The 20928-nt window shown below is 37.2% G+C and overlaps 1 protein-coding gene across 1 annotated transcript in view; it reads left to right on the top strand.

Annotated features, from left to right (window-relative positions):
- Nucleotides 1-20928, top strand: part of GUCY1A2 (guanylate cyclase 1 soluble subunit alpha 2) — a 257916-nt gene that overhangs the window by 201444 nt on the left and 35544 nt on the right. The gene's annotated exons all lie outside the window — the stretch shown is intronic.

Here is a 20928-nt window from a genome sequence, read left to right as displayed (position 1 = left end):
CAGTTAGTGCTAATCCCCCATCACTCAATTGGGTCTCTCATTAGGAAGACATGGTAGGTATGCTCTGTATCTTACTCCTTCAGAGCCAGTCTTTCTGTGGCTTCAGTCTACTAAATGGCTAATATCATAAACTAGACTAAAAATTCATCTTATTTTAATAGAAATCATTATTTTAAAAATGACCCTAGCCTTAAAGAAGCACCAATGGAAATGGGCAGATACTACACAAAGGGTACAGACTTCCAGTTATAAAATTAATGAGTTGAGGATCTAATGTACAGCATGGTGATTGTAGCTGATAATTCTCTATTATGTACTTGAATATTGCTCAGACAGTAGAGCCATCCCTCAGTATCTGCAGGGGATTGGTTCCAGGATCCCCTAAAATACAAAATCCACGGATGCGCAAGTCTCCTATTTAAATGATGTGCTACTTGCGTATAACCTATGCACATCCTCCCGTATACTTTAGATCATCTCTAGATTACTTATATTACCTAATACAGTGTAAACACTATATACATAGTTGTAAATACAATGTATTGCTATTTAAATTATTGCTGGCATACAGCAAATTCAAGTTTTGTTTTTTGGAACTTCCTGAAATTTTTTTCTAAATATTTTTCATCCATAGTTGGTTGAATCAGTGGATACCAAGGGCCAACCATAGATCTTAAATCTTACCACAAGGAGAGAAGTGGTAACTGTGTGATGGGATGGAGGTGGTAGTTAATACCATGATGTTAATTATTTTGCAGTTTATAAATGTGTCAAATGCATTGTACACCGGAAACTTACACAATCTGTCAATTGTATCTCAATAAAACTGAAAAAAGAAGTGCTAATGATGAGACTTTAAGGTAGAATGAGAATGGTGCCTTGGCCACTGTTTGAGGAGTTAACCTCCTGAAGAAACATTGCTTGTATCCTTCAGTTAATCTTGCCCAAGGAAATTGAAATGTTTCCATTAAACACAGTTAACTTATTCATATTCCTTAACAGGATAGCTTTCAATATTTTTTATTACAACTCATAATAAATACATTTGACACAGAGCACACATTCATTTTTATTTGTATGTGTAAGGTACATAAAATTAAAACAAAAGAGTAATAAAGCAATGCTTAACCTTAACAGCTCACTAAAATATTACAACCAGAAGTTTAAAAACTACTGATTTAGAAAATAAATCCTTTTGGCAAGATTGATCACAAATATGTTTGGTAGCCTGTAAATTAGTTTGCTGGAAAACAAGTATTTCAGAAAGCATTACAGTGTTAAAAGAAAGTGTAACAAATCTTAGACTGTACTTGTCTTGATTTTTCTGGATCTGAATTTTTTATTATGTTATTTTTCTCTCAAGGACCAAATTTCTACATGTAATTTTGTGGCAAATGAATGAAGCAGGGAAAGTAAGGATATTGTTTTCGTAAAACCTAGTCCATACTTTCTTCCAGCTTTGTTTCTATTATTTTTTTTAAATTGAGGTATAGTCAGTTTACAATGTTGCATCAGTTTCTGTGCACAGCACAATGCTTCAGTCATACATGAATATACATATATTCATTTTCATATTCTTTTTTACCATAAGCTACTACAAGATATTGAATATATTTCCCTGTGCTATACAGTATAAACTTGTTTAGCTATTTTATAGATACGTGTCAGTATCTGCAAATCTCGAACTCCCAGTCTGTCCCTTCCTTCCCCCCTCCTCGCTGGCACCCACAAGTCTGTATTCTATGTATGTGAGTCTGTTTCTGTTTCATATGTAAGTTCATTTGTCTTTTTTTTTTTTTTTTTTTTTTTTTAGATTCCATGTATGAGCGATCTCATATGGTATTTTACTTTCTCTTTCTGGCTATTTCACTTACAATGACATTGTCCAGGGTATTATCTATTATCTTTTTAAGCCATCTTGGACTTCCTTATCATCTAGCTTTGGTTAAAAATGACTTCTGTATCCATTTGCCTTGTTCACAAATAAGCCAATTGTCTCTCATTTCTTACTTTTTGTAGTGAGATGAACCATCCATTCTAAAGACAGAGCTTAAAGAATTTCCTGCTCCAAACATTGGTTTTTCACTAAGTCTAATCCCATTAAATATTTCATTGTTAGGGGTAACGTATTTTTGTTTTCCTTCAAGGAGATGCTCCATCCTCACCATCATCATTGCCTAAATATGTTGCTGGCAGCTTGGAAAGGCAATTATAATATTTGATATTAAAATACCTTATAATAGGTTAAACATTTATTGAACATTCCATTTCATCATAGTGAACAAATTCAATAAAGGTGAATCAGTGCCCTATGAAGGTAACTGTATCTACATAAAATTGAAGAATGTGAATATAAAAATATTATCATCTTAAAGAAAGTTGTTTAGCCATTTAAGATGTGACTTTTTAGAAATCATTTTAGAATATTCTTGGTTACACAAATGTAGAAAACAGACTATAATTATTCATTATTCCATTGAGTCAGGAAGATAACTTCTGGGGATTAAAGGTACATGGACACAAGAAGATTGCAATCTACAATAGGAGGCAGGTTTATTAAAAAAAACTTAAAGTGCATTGTGATCTGTGAATTAGTTGAACCATGTAGAGAGTAGAGTGGTAACTGAGGAAGGAAGGACTAAATGTTTTGAGAGGAAGGTTCACAGAAGAGCTCAAGAAAGAGCTCTAAGCTGAGCTGTTTCCTCAGCTGAGCTCGGAGGACAGGCAGAGGGGAGATTACTCCAGAAGAGAGAAGAGTTGTGAGAAACTAGTGAGATGTTTTCAATCTTCCCTAAACTCACATAATTAATTGTGACAACTCTGGCAGGTATGACATTTTCTAAATTTATAAAAAGAGATATTTTGTCATTGAGGGAGTCATTTTTCTCCCTGCTCACTTTACAATAGCAGGCTGACTTGTGTCATTGCAGAAGACGGTCTCAGGTTGCATTTTGCTGGCTTCTGAAGAGCATCTTCCACAATGTGGCTGTGTATTTGCTTCCTTTCAGTTTTCTCAGCTACGACATGGTCCCTATTACAAAAGTCAGGCCTTTTAAAATATGCTCAGTTTCCTGGCAAAGTTGTTTATTTGCAAAGTCACACACCTCATCCATAGAAATGAAAAAATTTTATAGTCATTCATTTGGCAATGCTTTTTATACAAACAGGTTAAGGATACTACAAAAATTTGAAAAATCTTCAAAACCTGAATTGCAGAGCTCCAGGTCTGTGTTGTGTAGTGGCAGCAGCGGAAAGCAGGACACATCAGTGCTTCCTTCCTAACTTCAGCCCCTGTATCTAAATCATGACCAGGTTTTCAAAAGAACAAAGAGACATTTTTAAAAACATGAATTTATGGTGGTATGGGATTTTTATTCATTTGCTTATTGTGTGTCTCCATAAGAATTAAAACACCATAAAAACAGATAGTTCTATATCCTCAAAACCTAGAATAATACGTAGCATATATTAAGAAATCAACAAATATTTGGTGTGTGAATGAATGAATAAGTGAAATAATTCAGTACTGAATGAAGTAAATCTTTCCCTCTAACAATCATACTCTTAAAAATGGAAGATGTCACACTGTAATTCTTCTCAAAAGCAGGGAAGAAGAGAATGAACATTTTGTGATTTCAAATATTTCAGCTGAATTTCAGGTGTATGGTTCATTCATTTAACATTTATTGAAAGTACTAACTACTACATATAAAATAGATAAACAAGAAGTTTATACTATATAGCACAGGGAACAATATTCAATATCTTGCATTAACCCATAATGAAAAAGAATATAAAAATGAATACATGTACGTATATACATAACTGAGCTATTATGCTGCACATCAGTAACATTGTAAACTGACTATACTTCCAATACAAAAAATAATCTATTTCTTACAGAAAAATAGACTTAGTCCTTCCCCTCATGGACTGTAGATTAAATGGGGTGAGACATACATAAACAAGTAAGTGCTGTAATATTGATATTTGGTATTTATAAAATTTGCATTCCCAGTTTCAACTATTCACAAGCGAGCTTAGTGTAGTTATATGTAATGAAAAAATACATTCGCCTACAGATTCATTTAAATCACCCATGCTGTAATGCAGGGAGCTAGTCAGTGACCTTAGACTGCTGTTTGCCATCTGCACATCCACATGGCTGCATTCTGTCCCATTATATAAACATTTTGGGGGCAGATTATTTGATGCTGTGGCATTGTGAATTTAGGGATTTCCAAAGATTTGTTTAGGTTTCTAAAGATATGTCATCTTCATCTCTTCAGTAGAATTTCAGAAGTCTACAATTACATGCTAAAATACAGAAATGTACCAAGAAACCAAGGTAGCAGAGAAGATGGGATGATAAACTGTGGCTGGTGAAGCCTGGGAGAAGGATGGGCAAAAAGTCAAGGAAGTCTGTATTAAGAGGGAGTATTAAGTGAATATTGAAGATTAATAGATTGAGTAGTAAATTGTCAGGTGATTAAGGTAAGGAGGACAGTACAGACAGAAGAAATAGCACGTACAAAAGCCCAGAGGTGTGAAATTATTCAGTGCATTTAGAAAACAGGCATCTGGTGTTTTAAAAGCAAAAAATTATAAAGGGAGGAGAACTGTGAGATTAAATGGACATTGGCAAAGAGCCAGGCTATTAGGAATTGCGAATTTCTCACAGAGGTCTGGATATTATTCAGTGGGAAGCTAGGAACCATTGAGAGATTCTAATTGGAGAAAAACTTACTCAGATGAATGCCTTAGAGTGTTTTAGAAAGTACCATCTGGCAGCTACATATTGGAAGATTCAAGAGGAAATCAGCTAGAGACAGACAAATTAGGAAATCAGAGCGATAGTCCAAGTAAGAGAACAAGATTCCCAGCTCAGGTGGGAACAGTAGGAATGGAGAAGGGAAGTCAGTCAGAGGGAGGTGCACTTCCCAAGTGATTTCAGTGTTCAAAGTCTAGTTTCTGAATATGAGTTGCTTTTCTTTTTCTTTTTAAGAAATCTGTGATTTTTTTCTTATGTGTTATGTGTTTTTTCTTCATGTTGAATTCTTTTTAAATGATGAGCAAAGGAACAACACAAAAATGTGACCTTAGTAATGTGTTTAGTAGATTGAAGATTCTTCAGAGGCTTAAGGAATTGAGAATATCTATAGTATCTTTCCAAGATCAAGAAACTAAGGTCATCTAACTGAGAGGCTCATGAAGTTTATTGTGTGTTCTCATCTTGCTGATGTGGAAAAATGCCAGATTATGTTTGCCAGGCTCAATGAGCCTGGTTTAGGGAGCACTAAACAGAAGAGCTCTCAAGATGGGCCAGGGAAGCTCTCAAGATGGGCTGCCTTTTTTGGGCCGTCTCTTGAATTTGGTCTGCTGTTGTCAGGATGGGCCCCTGACCTTGCTCACTACAACATGCATGTCCTTCTTACCTGCTTTCTTCTTTCTCCAGACCCTCAGGTTCTGCTAAGGGATTGACTGTTGTCCTAACAGGTTTGGTTTACTATCAATATCTCCTTTTATCATTGCTTCAAACTTCATCACTTGACTTCTCATGCACCTGTTTCCTGGATTGGTCCTTCCATTTTGCTTCACCTACAATCTGAACCTGTCTGCTCTAAAATTTCAGACTCCTGACCTAGCTTCAGATCCTTGGTTTTACTTTGATTATGAAACCTTTAAATGCTCATGATCTTCAAAATTATCCACCCAGCTCTTTTTCCTCCCATGCTACACACTCTGTAAATCTACCACAGCCATGATTTCTAGAACAACTTCAAAGCTACGTCTCTCAATTCAAATTCAACTCACTTTTACATTTCCCATCCAAAAGTAACTCATCATATCCTACCATCTTAGTGTCATCCAAAAGGAACTTATTCTTCCTCCTTTAGTCCTTATTTCAATCCATGACACTCAGCACACTAATCCAGAATTTAGGGCATCCTCCTTTATAAGATTCTTTCTTTTATCCTTTCCATCCAGCCAGTCACCAAGTCCTCTCAATTTGCCACCTACTTATCTCTCTTAACAAGTTTTCTCCTTTCCATCAGAATTAACCACTCCAATTTCACTAAGAACTCGCCTGTAGTCTTCCTTGCTCAGTCATAACTCTAAAGTCATTCATCATCCTGTAGCCCATGTTAATATTCTAAATCAGAAATATAATCTGCCAAGGTACTACTGAAGTTCTGCTTGTTTACCTAGTATGTGTGTATTTATTGATCATCTATTTCCATGCCAGCGACTGTGAAAAGATACAGGGTTGTCACAATAAACATGATAGACATGATCAAGTCTTATATTCTTGATGGCTTTCGGAATCACATCAAAAGGCCTTATAATTCTTGAAATCCACAGTCTGCTCTTGCCTACATATTGGGAAAATAGGAAGCATACAGGCAAAAATTTGCTTTTATTTGGCTTTTCTCCCTGAAGGTACTCCGCACTCCATGCTTGGCTATATATAAAAGGTAGACTGAAACAGTATCATATAAGAAGTTGGGGTCCACCACTGCCATTGTGATGGTCACTGGAGATTAAATCTTTTACCAACTACCTTTTAAAATCATAAACTAAATTGTTATCTTACCATTTTCAAAATTTGATTCCGAGTACTCTGAAACATGTCTAACTCTTTTCAATAAGAAAATACCCTTTATTAATATTGTGACAGAAAGTAATTACATACTGAAATGTGTTGCTTTATATAAAAAATGATATTCTACCAAGACTTGATTTTTATTCTAATAATACCTTCACCTAACCAAAATAACTTTTAAACTTGAAGTATTTGCTATGATTTTGGCAACTGTGGGACACACGTGTCCTCCTACTTACCTGTTACATAGCTATCATATATACTTTAGTGGGTAGTGTCAGTAAGAACATAAGTATTGGCCACATTTTGTTGTGTCCCTGGCTCCTGGTGTACAGCGCTCACAGGCAACCCTTAGACTGTCCCATGTGGCAGGTACCATTGCTTGGACACACTCATTTAACTTGAATTAGCTTGTTTTGTTTGTTTATGTGGTTCTTTTTTTTAACATGACAGAAAAAGTAGAGCAAAAAGGAATGTAGGAATACCTTAGGCAAGTTTCTGGAAAATCATTCTTTGCTTAAATTTATTTTTTAGGATATTCCTTTTATGAAGAGGAACAGTTAAAAAAAAAAGGTACATTTCAAGTATCTAATTCAAAAGGCATATTAATTTATATTCTGAGGTTTTAAAAGAAGTGGTTAAATTTATTTTTTTACTTCAACATTTATGTTACCACTATAATGTGTAAGAAAGTTCTGCTAGGTGCTGGGAACGTAACAATGAGTAAGACATGCTATTCCTGTTTTCCCAGAGCTTAGCACCTTGCGAAGGAGACAGATAATGAAAAACAGTTAAAATAAAGTGTAGTAACTGTTAGGAAAGGGGAAATTCAGTGAATACAATTCATAGAGGGGATACCTAACTTCCTGATGAAACACTGCCTGCAGGAAGTGACTTATAAACTGTGACCTGAAAGGTAAAAAGCCATCCAGGTAGGACCAAGGTGAAGAACTGAGGAAAGCAATCTACACTGTTGATGGGAATGTAAACTGTCATAATCACTATGAATAAACAAAACGGAGTTTTCTTTAAAAACTAAAAATAGAGCTACCATGTGATCTAGCAATCTCACTCCTGGACATATCCAGAAAAGGCAAAACCTCTAATTCAAAAAGATACACACACCCCAGTGTTCATAGCAGCACTATTTACAATGGCCAAGTCATAGTAACATCCCAAGTGCCCATCCACAGATGATTAGCTTAAGATGATATGGTGTATATATACAATGAAATATTACTCAGCAACTTAAAAAAGAATGAAATATTGCCTTTTGCAGCAACATGGATGGACCTAGACTATTATTTTTAGTAAAGTAAGTCAGACAGAAAAAAAAACCAAATATAATATCACTTATATGTGGAATCTAAAAGTAGTACAAATGAATTTATATACAAAACAGAAACAGACTCAGACAGAAAACAAATGTATGGTTTCCAAAGAGAAAAAAGAAGTGGGGAGATAAATTAGGAGTATGGGATTGTTACTGAGTCCAAACTCATTCTGGTCGCCGCATGACAGGCCAATAAATTGGGAGACAAGGTTGGTGAAAGGAATAGCAACTTTATTCAGAAAGCTGGCAGACCGAGAGGATGGCAGACTAATGTCTTGGAGAACCATCCTGCTCCAGTCAGGATACAGGCTCCTTTTATAGAAGGAAAAAAAAAAGAAAACAAAAAAACAAAAAAACAGGGGAGGGGGTGTGGTTGGTTGTTGCAAACTTCTTGCTGCAGGAATTCTTTGTTCCTGCAGCTGTCCATGTGGGTCAGGCCATGGTGTCCCTGTAAACCTCCAGCAAAACAAAGGTTATTCTCTATTTTGCAACTGGCCATCTCTGCAGAAGTGCAGAAGTGCAGAAGTGCTGACATCCTTAAAGGTCAGGGCCCAGAGAACAGGCTCTGCTGTACATTTCAGGCTAAAGGCAACATTGTTTCACAAAAGGTGCTGAGTGAGCAAGCCTGAGCCTGGAAAACAGGGCTCAGTGGTCAAAACTAAAGGAACAGACCAAAATAGAGTCAGATTTGTTCTCCTCCATTACAGGATTAACAGATACAAACCACTATACATCAAATAGATGAGCAGCAAGAATTTACTATATAGCACAGGGAATTATATCCAATATATTGTAATAACCTATAATGGGAAAAATCTGAAAAAAGATACGTATATAACTGAATCATTTTTCTGTCCACTTGAAAATTATCCCAGAGAAGTGGTAGAAGTGAGTCTAAGCAGATAAACAGCAACATTAAAGGCCCAGGGAGGGAAAGGCGGCTTGTGTGTTTAGGAATCTGCAGGTGACTTGAAACCATAATGAAACACATAAAAATAACTGTATCTTTTAATAGTCTTGTAAATATGTTAATAAACAAAGTAATAATCAGAAATTCATTTTTAATAAAGAGATTGGTTTGGTTAAATGACAGATTTCTCTGAATTTCATATGTCGGGGGAATGGGGTCAAAAGAAAACAAATAGTACACATTTAACTAGGAGGAGTTCATGTGTGAACAGATTCCTTAAAGCTGGTATTGTGTGCATCACACACACTCAACATACACAGAGTTAGTCATTTTTTGGGTGGGGGAGGCAAGTTGATTTACTTATTTATTTAATTTTAGAGGCGGTACTGGGGATTGAACCCAGGGCCTTGTGCGTGCTAAGCATGCGCTCTAGCACTTGAGCTGTACCCTCCCCCACCCCCTGAATTCGTCTTTGATGATGATTTTGTGTAGTTTTCTTTATTTATCAAGTTCACTTTTTGAAGAAGAAAGTTTACTACTCCTTTTTCTTACATTTGCTTGGATGAGATCCGTGGCATACTAATTACAGATAAGCAATACAGTGCTTTTCGTTTTAAACTTTAGAACTTCTTTCTCAAAGTCCAGGTTAAAGGGGGAGGGCATAGCTCTAGTGGTAGAGCACATGCCTAGCATGCACAAGGTCCGGGGTTCAATCCCCAGCACACCTCCTCTGAAAAATAAATAATAAGTAAACGTATTACCTACCCCTGCCCCCAAAAAGTAAACAAACAAAAGTCCAGGTTAAAAGCAGAGCCCTAGTAAAATCAGATGACTTATTCTAGTCCATGGACTCACTGATTAGTGAGGAAACCATTATTCTTTGTTTTATGCTGGAGGAGGCCATCAACATAAAAGTGACAGCAGGGCTAAAGCAGCAGCAAAAGAACAGTTCTGAGCTTTGAGTGATTGCAGCCTCCATTGCTAAGCTTTTTATTTTCTTTCTGAAGCTATTAACTAGATTTTTCTAATTTTTAGCCAGATTTTGGGAGGATCTAAAGATACGATTTTATAAGTTCTGGGTGACATTACTGTATCAATTACTGGTAATGTGACAAGTAGAGGTAAGATTGGATATGAAACATTATTTCAAGGTCCCTTTTTAAAAGGTGATTTTCAACCTTAGTTTGCAAGTATTGATGAGGGATACAAAAATGAATGAATGAATGACTTGAGAGTTAAAATTTATTCCTGCAAATATTTAGAGGAAGGAAAAGGTGACATTTGTGCCCAGCATAGAATTTCCTTTCCTTTATCCTTCTGATCAATTTACTTATTTATTCAACAAAATTTTAAATATTGTGTACTAAATGCAAAATTTAGGGGTAGGTGTTAAAGATATAGAGATCATTTGAAACTGAAAAGGATAAAAATAATGGTCCTCTACTATTGGGGAATCCATGGACTCCTTTAAAAGATGGTAACTACCATGGATGGAATGCACAATTTCAGGGGGTCTGTGGATACTTTCAAGTTTACCATTGGACTCCTTGGGATTTACGAATCTTGCTTAATGATCTCTTAATTTTCAGTTTTGCTCATTGTTCAGATCTTTCACTCAACCCAAGGTTTATTTAAACCTTATTATGGAGTTAACTTTGTTTTTACAGTTAACCCCTAAAATTAATGTTGGGCCAGATCTTCCAGACACATCTCCAGTTGAAAGATCTATTGCAGAAAAATGAGCCAGTCTGCTCAGTAAAACAAACATGAGCGCCATCTAATGCCCAAATGGAATAAATGTAGGTGACAAGAGTGGCCTAGAACAGGATTAGGGTATATATCAAAGAACTGAGGGTTGTTAATGCCTTTTGGTTGGTTGGTGGATTGGTTTGTTTCTTTCTAAGATTTGTAAATTATTATTTTTTTACATTATCTCATTCAGTTCTTTTATTGCATATCCACATACCTTAATTTTGTTGTTACTGCCTGAATTTTAAAATAAACATTTCAGATAAAGAAGCATTTGGGAATTTGTCTTTTTATTGGTGGAAGAATGGGATTTACATTTTTTTAAGTAACTTTTTATTTTATAATAGTCTTATATTTTCAGAATCATTGAGGAGATAGTGCAGAGAGTCCTTGAATATCCCTTGTTCGGTTTTCCCCAAACAATAGTATGGTACTATTGGTATAATTAATGAACTAATACGGATATATTATTATTAATTAAAGTCTACATTTTATTCAGACTTCCTCAATTTTCCCACAATTTACTTTTTTTATTCCAGTAGCCTATCTAGGACACCGTATTGCATCTAGTAGTCACTTGTCTTCAGGTGGGTTAAGACAGTTTGGTTTTACATCTGATATTGTGTGTCTTCAAATTTTAGCTTTCTGTTATTTTTCAAAATCTTTCAAAAAACTTTTCCAAAAATACTTTCTCTAAATTCTGGTCATTTGACTAATGCTATATAATTACCCGTTTAAACAGATTTTAGGGAGCTTTGTGTAAACATAAGTTATCATTATGCATTTTTCACCTTCAACAATGAGAAAAAGGGGATTAAAAAAGAAAATTGACAAAATGTTATGATAAAAAGATGAATTCAGTAGAAGCCATAAGAATATTTCCATTTAGGCTTTAATCCTCATTGGTTGTGTCCTTTCTCAGGCCATTTACCCTTGGTTTCTCAGTTTCCACATCTGTGGAATGGGGTGTGTGAACTAGAAAATTGCCTGGTCTTTATGCTACAAGAAAATAAATAAAATTGACTGCTATTTTTTCCAGTTAAAGTTAATAATCATAATGTTTTATATTAGATATGAATAAATGCCTATTACGTACCAGCCTAAGCTGGTACACATCGTTATTATCGCTATATTATAGATAATGAGTTTTAGAGAAGTAATTTATTTGCCCAGGATGATACAGCAGTGGTGGGTCGGATTCCAAAGCGCATGACCCCTCTCAGCATCTGTAAGCCTAAAATGCTCTTCACACAAGCTGCCACGTCGTTGCTAAGGCTACTCTAATAACCAACATTCTAAGATGAAAAAGTTCCTCTTCGTTTGGTGAACATCTCATATATATATATACAAAATTTTTTAAAATAGAAAAAAAGTTTTCTCCCTGTGATGAGAGCACTTAGGATTTAATCTCTCAACAACTTTTGCACATAACATACAGCAGTGTTAATTATATTGATCATGTGGTGCAATATACCCCTAGTTCTTATTTGTCCTCCTCTCTGAATCTGTAACTCTGTTTCTGTTTTGTTTGTTCATGTATTTTGATTTTTAGATTTCACATATAAATGAAGCCATACAGTATTTGTCTTTCTCTGTTGGATTTATTTCACTTAGCATAATACCCTCTAGGTCCATCCATGTTGTTACAAATGGCAAGACTTCATTTTTTATGGCTAAGTAATACTCCATTGCATATCTGTCCCACATCTTTATCCATTCATCTGGTGATGGACCCTTAGGTTGCTTCCATATTTTGGCTATTGTAAATAATGTTGCAATTAACATATGGGATACGTATTTTTTTTTCTAATTAGTGTTTTCATGTTCTCTAGATAAATACCTAGGAGTGGAATTTCTGAATTTCTGGAATTTCATATGGTAGTTCTGTTTTTAATTTTTTGTGAAATCTTCATACTGTTTTCTATAGTAGCTGTCCCAATATACATTCCCAAAAACAGTGCATGAGAGTTCACTTTTCTCCACATTTGTGCCAATAATTATTATTTGTTGTCTTTTTGATAAAAACTATTCTGACAAGTATGATGTGATACATCACTGTGGTTTTAATTTGAACTTATCTGGTGATTAGCGTCTTTTCTGTGTGTCTCTTGGCAATCTGTATATCTTTCTTGATCAATGTCTATCCAGATCCTCGGCCCATTTTTTAATTAGGTGGTTGTTGTTGTTTTAATGTTGAGTTTTATGAGTTCTTTGTAAATTTTGGATATTAACCTCACTGAATATAGCAAATAGCTTCACCCATTGAGTAGGTGGCCTTTTCCTTTTGTTGATAGTTTCCTTCACAGTGCAAATATTTTTCAGTTTGATGTGATACAGTTTGCTTATTTATGCCTTGTCTGAGAAGACATATCAAAAAGGAAATTACTAAGACTAATGTTAAAGAGCTTACTGCCTGTCTTCTTCTAGAAGTTTTAAGGTTTCAGTTTTTAAATTTCAGTCTTTAATCTGTTTTGAGTTGATTTTTCTGCATGGTGTGGGAGGGTACTCCAGTCTGATTCTTTTTCATGTAGCTGCCCAGTTTTTCAACACCAATTATTGAAAGACTGTCTTTCCCTCTTTGTATACTCTTGAATATATAAGTGTGGGTTCATGTCTGGTCTCTCTGTTCTATTCCATTGAACCATGGTCTTTTTTGGGGGGTAGGGGCAGTTCTGTTGCCACAAAACTGGCCTCTGCACCCTGAAAGACAGATTGAGATTCGGAAGCAGTTTTGGAAGAATTGGTAAAGAGCAGCTTTATTGTTTTGCCAGACAAAGGGGAGGCCAGTCCCTTAGAGACTGAATCCATCTTGGGGTTCGGGTTGGGGTCTTGAAGTTTTATAGAAAAACTGGATGGAACAGAAAAGGTGATAACAATCAGGATGGTTTACAGGGTCCTACATTCCTTTTAACCCCGAGATCTTCCTGGCGTTGGGGAAGAACTTTGGAGGGTCTGTCCATTCTTCTGAGATTGTTGGCCCATTACCTCCTGCAAAGAATGTAAAGGAAGAGTTTCAGGGTTCTTAACACAAAAGGAGTAAGGGAGAGAAAGCCAATGATAGGATTTCTCAGTCAGAGTCGGCACACAGCTTTAGCATCAGGGCAGGTAGTTTGTCTCCTACTCCTTCAAATCCCCACTCTTAGCTCATTTCCTGCAGTTCTGTGGAAGCTGGGAAACGGGTGTCATTGTCCCCTGGCTGCTTCGTGCTGAACTGGGGCATTGTCTGGGACACCTTTAAATGGAAGGAACAGACATGATCATGTCAGTTATTGGGGGGGAGGTTTGAAAGAGTTTTAATGGATCTTTTGCAGAGATGTGAAGTATGTAACAAATTATAAGCCTGAAATATATATATATATGTGTGTGTGTATATGTGTCTATATATATGTATATATCATATATATATACACACACATATATCAGGGATGGAAAGATTACTAAAAAGTTAGATTGGAGGCCTTGAGGGACCAAGAAAACAGTCCTGAAAGTCATTTGGAGGCTTTGGCATTCACTTCTGACGCACAGGGCTCTGCATTTCCTTAGTCCTGCATTTGAGATCTCATATCATTTAAAAGTGAGGTTACATTTCCAGATTCATCAGGTATAAGAGCTACAACAGGGAGTGCGGATCACGGCACAAGTTCCCCCTGTGAGGCAGATAAGATACCTAAGGCCGTTCGGTTTTGTGATTCTGCCTTCCTCATCAGAGGGGCCTCAGGTTTCAGCAGAGCCAGGCCCCACTGGTGCCAAAGTCACACACAGTAAAGAGTCCTTGGTGCTGGGATTGCTCCGTTTCCCCTGCTGTAGGAATGGTTGCCTCGATTGAAGAGGTTAATTCACAACTCACCATAGAGGAGGTGTCTCCAGTGCCCACTAAGAAATCCACCGATTGAGACCCCACTGTTAGTTGTACCCAGGGCTCCTGAGAAGCTATAGTTACTGGGGTCTCTAAGACCACCAGGAACCCTGGGCCCCCTTTATTTACTGCCATCGTCCCTTTCATCTCTCCATGTCACCATAATGTCTCAGGAAGGCTTGTCACTTTGGGGAGACTTGTAGCCAGGTAGCCAGGTGTGACGACCCTCCCATTCGTGGGCTGCTCTCTTGGGGTATCCACCTTGACTGCACTGTGTGTCCACCCTTCCTCCCTGTCTTGTTGTGTTTTCTTCTTTATACTTTAGCTGCACAAGATCTTTTCTGCTAGACTTCTGGTCTTTCTCATCAATAGCTGCTCTGTAAATAGTTGTAGTTTTGCAGTGCCCATGGGAACAGGTGAGCTCAGGGCCTTCCTGCTCTACCATCTTGGCCACTCTTCAAAGCTTAAGCACATAAATCTAAGGGCAATACTTAAAAGCAAAAAGACTTCTAGCAGAAAAAGCCAGTTCACTGTTTACTCCTGTATGCATTTAACGACTACAGGCTTTCTGTTTTACTTTGGGCTCTTTGCCTTGCTCAAACAGGAACATTTCAAAAGAAATTGGTATTTGTGTATTAACTTGTTGGCTCATAATGCTAATCACAGTTTCAGCTTGATTTGAACATTCTGTAATTAGCAAATCTATGTGCTGAATTATCAATGGGTGTGTGACATCGTCCTTTACGCCATAAGCAATGCCACGCCACCATGGGGTGTGAGAAGGGAGCTAAGGGTTTTCGGTGCCTACTGTGGGCCTGTAGGTTATTTCATTTGATTTTGCTATCAACTCCTCTGAAAGGGTATTATGATTATTATTTTACAAATAGCTTTTGAGAGGTTAGTTGACTTGAATAAATTCACATAGCTAGTGAAAAGAGATACTGAAGATTCCTTTTTTGCAAGTGACAGAATAAACATGATGACATAAACAATTACGGCATGCATTGACTCACATAACTGAAAAGCCAAGAGCGAGGGCTAGCTTCACATGAGGTTAGAGACAGCCACATAATTGATGTTACCATGACCTTGGCTTCACGTTTATTCTCTGTGGTTTGCCTACCCAGCATTGGCTTCATCCTCAGGCTCCATAAAGCGGTTCCCTGCAGCTCCAAGCCTCCATATCATGGTGCCAGTATGGTACCAGGTATTCACTGGAACACTGTACACTGTTCACAAACACGCACCACACCAGCTTGGGGAAAAGACAGTCTTTTCTTGCAGCTCTCACATCATTTCTGAGATTTTCTCTCTCACTGGCCTACATTTGATCACTTGAAGTTTTAAATTAATTGCTACCACTGGAGGACTGACATACCCTTACCAGTTTGGGCCTCCTCCTGGACCTGGAGGTGGAGTCAGTCCCACAAAGCTTGCAAGCCTGAGAGTAGGAGAAAGTGAATTGCCTACAGAAAACCACAGTGCTGTTGGCTGGAGAATGCCTGCCACTATTAGGTAGACAGCAGAACCAGGATGACATATAAAGTCTGTACCTCTTGAGTTATGCAACAAAACTACCCAAACATAATCTCTGCTTTGAATCTACAAGTGGCATTTAATAGAGGCCAGGGATGCTAAACATCCCACAATGCACGATACAGCTTCTCCCAGAAAGGAGTTACCCAACTTCAAGTGTCAAAAGCACTGAGATTGAAAAATCTTTTTCTGTGTGATCTGCCGGGCATACTCCCTCAGCCTCATGGCCTGCCTCTCTCCTTTTTCTTTAAGCAAAAGCCACCTGGTCTTGCCTTCCTTCAGGGCTGAAATGTACCAAAGCACTTCAGGTTTTAGGATCTTTGCATGTTATTGTCACTCTATGTCCCACTCCTCCACCTACAGCTGTGCCCCAAGTAGCCAAAATCATTCTGCCTTCAACACTGAGCTCAGAGGATACTTTCTGAAGGGAGACTTCATGTCCCAACTTGCTCAGCGCCTCCGCCCCCGTTGCCTATATTCTGCTCTCCTTTACACTTTAATTTTTAAGCATTTATTCTAAAATCAATTAGCTATTTTATCTTCAACTTCAAATGAAAACTCCAAGAAGACAGGGAACACACATCTTTGGTTTCCTTTTATACCTTGAGCATCTGCAAGAGAGTATGGACAGTATTTTAGGTGAGGCAGTTAACATGAATAAAAACTCAGTGGTGACTCGTATGTGAAAAATAGATAAACAAGTTTATACTATGCAGCACAGGGAAATATATTCCATACCTTGTAGTAGCTCATGGTGAAAAAGAATAAGAAAATGAATATATGTGTGTTCATGTGTGATGGAGGAATTGTGCTGTACGCCGGAAATTGACACATTGTAAACTGTACCTCAATAAAAAACAAGAAAAAGCTCAGAGGCATAGATATACTAGGCACTGGGGATGTAATGAATATGCAAGTCAGAAAGATTTGGTGTGGAGTAGCATGAACAATAAGATGGAAGAGGTATGGAAAACTTCTAATGTTGGGCTTAATGAATGTAGAACATTTTTTCCCCTGAGTTTCCACTGGAAAGTGCCAGCCTTTCTGTGTCTATAAGGGTAGGCAAACCAGATTAAATCTGATTTTTTTCTTACTGTCTTCTTTAGTCCGATGGACCTTATAGAAACAGCCTGAGGATCATTTTAATTTGGGTGGGTTTTTTTTTTTATAAAGCACTGAACCCAGAGCCAGCTAACCTGTGGTCTAGAGCTGGCCCTAACACTAATTTGTTCTTTTCATTGTGCTCCTCCTGACTCCAGTTTATTTGTAAAATGAGAGAGCTGGATGAATGGATCTGTGCTGCCCTCCCAACCCTAACATTCTTTCTTTACTAAATCAGAGGAGTTCTGGCTATCTGAGGCCAAACCATATAAGGCTTCTATTTTTAAGAGTTGTAAGAGGAATGTTATCTAAAAAGGCAGTTTTTTATGTGCCTTGGCAAATAAATAATCAGTTGAGTATTACAGGAATAACTGAATCCTTTGATTATTGGGGATTTGGTGTGTCTCAGAGTTTTGCATTATTTCAGGCATTTCATATAGATAGCGCAGATTGAGTAATGGATGTCCTAACATCAAGACAGATCCTAAAGTTACTGTGGTTTTCAATGTACCCCGAGGACAAGCACATTCTTTCCATGAACTGTCTCCAAAAAGTGAAGTCTAGTGTTATTCATCAAAGACTTGATCTTATTAAAGCATTTACTCTGTGTGTGTGTGTGTGTGTGTGTGTGTGTGTGTGTGTTGCTTTACTAAGTGTTTACAGGTTGCCAGAGGTCTGTTTACTGCGGGGTTTCTCAACCTCTGCATTATTGCTATTTTGGACTGGAAAATTCTTCCTTGTGGGGATGTTGTCCTGGGAACCTCTAGTTCTACTGAATAGATGCCAATAGCAGCTCTCCATCCAAGTTGTAAAAAAATTTTAAAGATGTCTCAAGGCATTGCCAAATGTCCACTGAGTGACACAAATGGCCCTAGATGACAGGCACTGATTTTAGTACAAAACAATCCTCTTAACTAGGGTATGCTGAACAGATGGATGCAAACATGACTGCTTGGTTAACCAATTCAATAGTTTAAATCTTGCCAAAAGGAATCTAAATTCCTCATGGACACTTAAAAGTATCTCTCTATTTTGTCTAACTGCTAGATACTCTTGGAAGATTCCGAATGTGGCAATCAGTGACTTCCTCATATAGGCAACAATTCCTGGGAAATCTCAGTAAGTTGTCAAAAGGAATATAAAAAAAATAAAATAAAACTGAAGTCTGATGATTCAGCTTGTAAGTTCTCAATGGTGTCTCTTTACATCCAAGAGTAAATAATTTTCTGAGTCCTGGTCCATTGCGCAGTAGTGACAGTAAGAGCAACTCTGTGCTATTTTTATGGGTTTGTTTTTTTTTTTTTTAATATTCTTGTGCATGCCTTCAGGTAGTCTCCTAAGAGATAAGTTTTGTGTTTTTTTTAAGACTATTTCTCCATCTACCCTCTCAAGAATATGAGGGTTTTTATCTTCAACAATTTTAGGTTATAATAACTCTCATTCTGAAAATTTAGTTTAAAAAAAGGAAACCATCTCAGATCTTTTGAAAGGAGACAGAGACAGAAACATAGAAGCCTTTTATATAGTTGGTGTAGTGTATGGATGCTCCTTCTCAAACTAAAGTTACAGGCTATAGAGGCTGTAAAATATGTCAATTTGATGTTCACGTCTCTATTCCTACTTAAAAAGGTTCACAGGTCCAGCCTGACAATCTTAGTATTTAAGGTCTTGGTGTTTTTAGGCACTCTGGTATTGCACAAGGTAATTTAATGTAAATAGGCCTTCTGAAAGCAAACAGAAACCCAAATAAATATAATATTTTTCAAAATGCTTCACTAATTTTAGAGAAAGTTGCTTTATGCTTGTTTAAAAGGAATATTACCATTCATTACATTTTTTGTCTTTAAATCCAAGTAGACAATCTCTCCTCAGAAATAGGCTTAAAATTTTCAAATAGTTTGCTTTGTTAAAAAAAAAAAAAGCAGTATATCTCATTTTTGCTGCCAGCCAATATGAAAAAAATATGAACTGGAGTTACACTCCCATCTTCAACAATTAAAAATATGAACAAAATATGCAAAAAAGAACAGTTCCATGGACATTAGGCAATGGAAGGCAGTGATGCCTGAGAGACAAGGAACAAAATGAAATATATGAGTTCCCCAGCATCTCTTTGGGAGACATTCGGGTTGTAGTGCAGGGAAGGACAGATCAGGAAGAACCCAACAAACTTCACAAGAGATGAAGCTGAGAGTCCGTGCAGACCAAGGAAGCTAGAAGTCAGACACAGACAGCCGACACAGAGGAATTAAGATAAGCATGAGGGCAGAAGGTAATGGTGCAAAGGAGAAGACAGTGAAGCATTGTCTAAAGCACTGAAACAAAACCTATCAAACTAGGACTTCATACCTAGTGAAAGGTATATACACATGAAGTCAAGGAAGGACTTTCCAGACATACAAAACAAAGGGTTTATCACCAGTGTACCTAAGTCACACACACACACACACACACACACACACACACACACACGTTCAAGGAAGTCTTTAGGTAGAAGGGAAATGAGACCAGATGTAAACCTGGGTCTACAGAGAGGAATGAATTCCTCGGTGACTTTGTGATCCTTACCTTGGACTTCTGTGTCTGTCTTGCCATCTCATAAGTTGGAACTTGAGGATGCCCTTGATCCAACCCTGTGTTTTCTAACAAGGGATATGTGACAAGGCATGAGGAGGAACACGATGATAAGGACCTGGTCCCTGACTGACAGTGGGGAACAGAGCTGCCTGATAAGCTGGACCACTTATGTGGAAAGTGTAACCGGGAGATTAATAAAAGCCTATACTTTTTTAAGTGTCTATATTTAAGAGTTTTACTGGCCCTGAAGATTGACCTTTACCTCAATTAAAACCATTATTTTTAAAGCTGTAAAGTTGTGCCTTCTACTTTAAGATCTTCAGTCTATTTGGAATTTTTTTTTCCCCACATGAAAACAGTTGACCCGGAGCATCCTAATGGAAATACCATCTTTTTCTCACTAATCTGAAATGCCAACTCTATCACATATCATCACCCATTGATGCACAGAAGTCTTTCTGGGCTATCTGCTCTTTTAGTCTGTTTCCCTGTCTAAGTACCATGTGCTAATTAGCTATGTTTATACTAAGGCTTGAAATCATATAGGACAAATATTCCAACTTTTTTCTTTTTCCTCAAGTGTATCTTGGCTCTTCCTAGCATACTGAATTTCCAAATAAATTTTAGAATCAGTTTTTTAAAAGCAAGTGAAGAGATTATTAGGAGCTTTAGCTAGATCACAATAGTTTTAACCTGTCTTACTATGGGTTGATACATGCAAAAATCTCCATTCTTGTGACAAAGATTAATCTCAAAGTGGCTCTTTGCCTTAGCAACTATAGTGGCGATAGCAGACATGGTAGCAAAGGGGTGACACTTTGCCTGCCTAGTGGACATCTAGAGGTCAGATCTCCTTCTCCTGTCCCAAAGGCACCCACATTCCCCTAGAACTAATCTCTCACTCGGTCATTAGCTTTAGTTACTTTGGTGTAGACCATGTGGATACAGCTTCATTACTGTAATCACGTTTAAGTGTACATCAACTGCACAATGAGGGCTCCTTCAAGGCATGAACCAGACTATTTACCAGATTCTCAGAATGTAAAATATAGAGCATTTAATTTACTCTTTAAGGTTTTCAATCTTGACTGACTCACAGGTTGAATTCTCCATAACTCCATTTTAATACTATGTTGGGAAATTTAGGCAATTCAGTATTTATCACTGACTGACTGCCTCCTTTGCTCCAGGTAGAGTACTGAGTGCTGAATATTCAGCAGTAAGGAAATAGGTACAAATACTTCTCGCGTGGGAAAATCCAA

Source organism: Camelus dromedarius, chromosome 34, assembly GCF_036321535.1.
Source record: "Camelus dromedarius isolate mCamDro1 chromosome 34, mCamDro1.pat, whole genome shotgun sequence".
In the NCBI taxonomy this organism is placed as follows: domain Eukaryota; kingdom Metazoa; phylum Chordata; class Mammalia; order Artiodactyla; family Camelidae; genus Camelus; species Camelus dromedarius.
The sequence above is the reverse complement of the archived record's forward strand: the minus strand, read 5'-3'. Positions and strand labels throughout refer to the sequence as shown.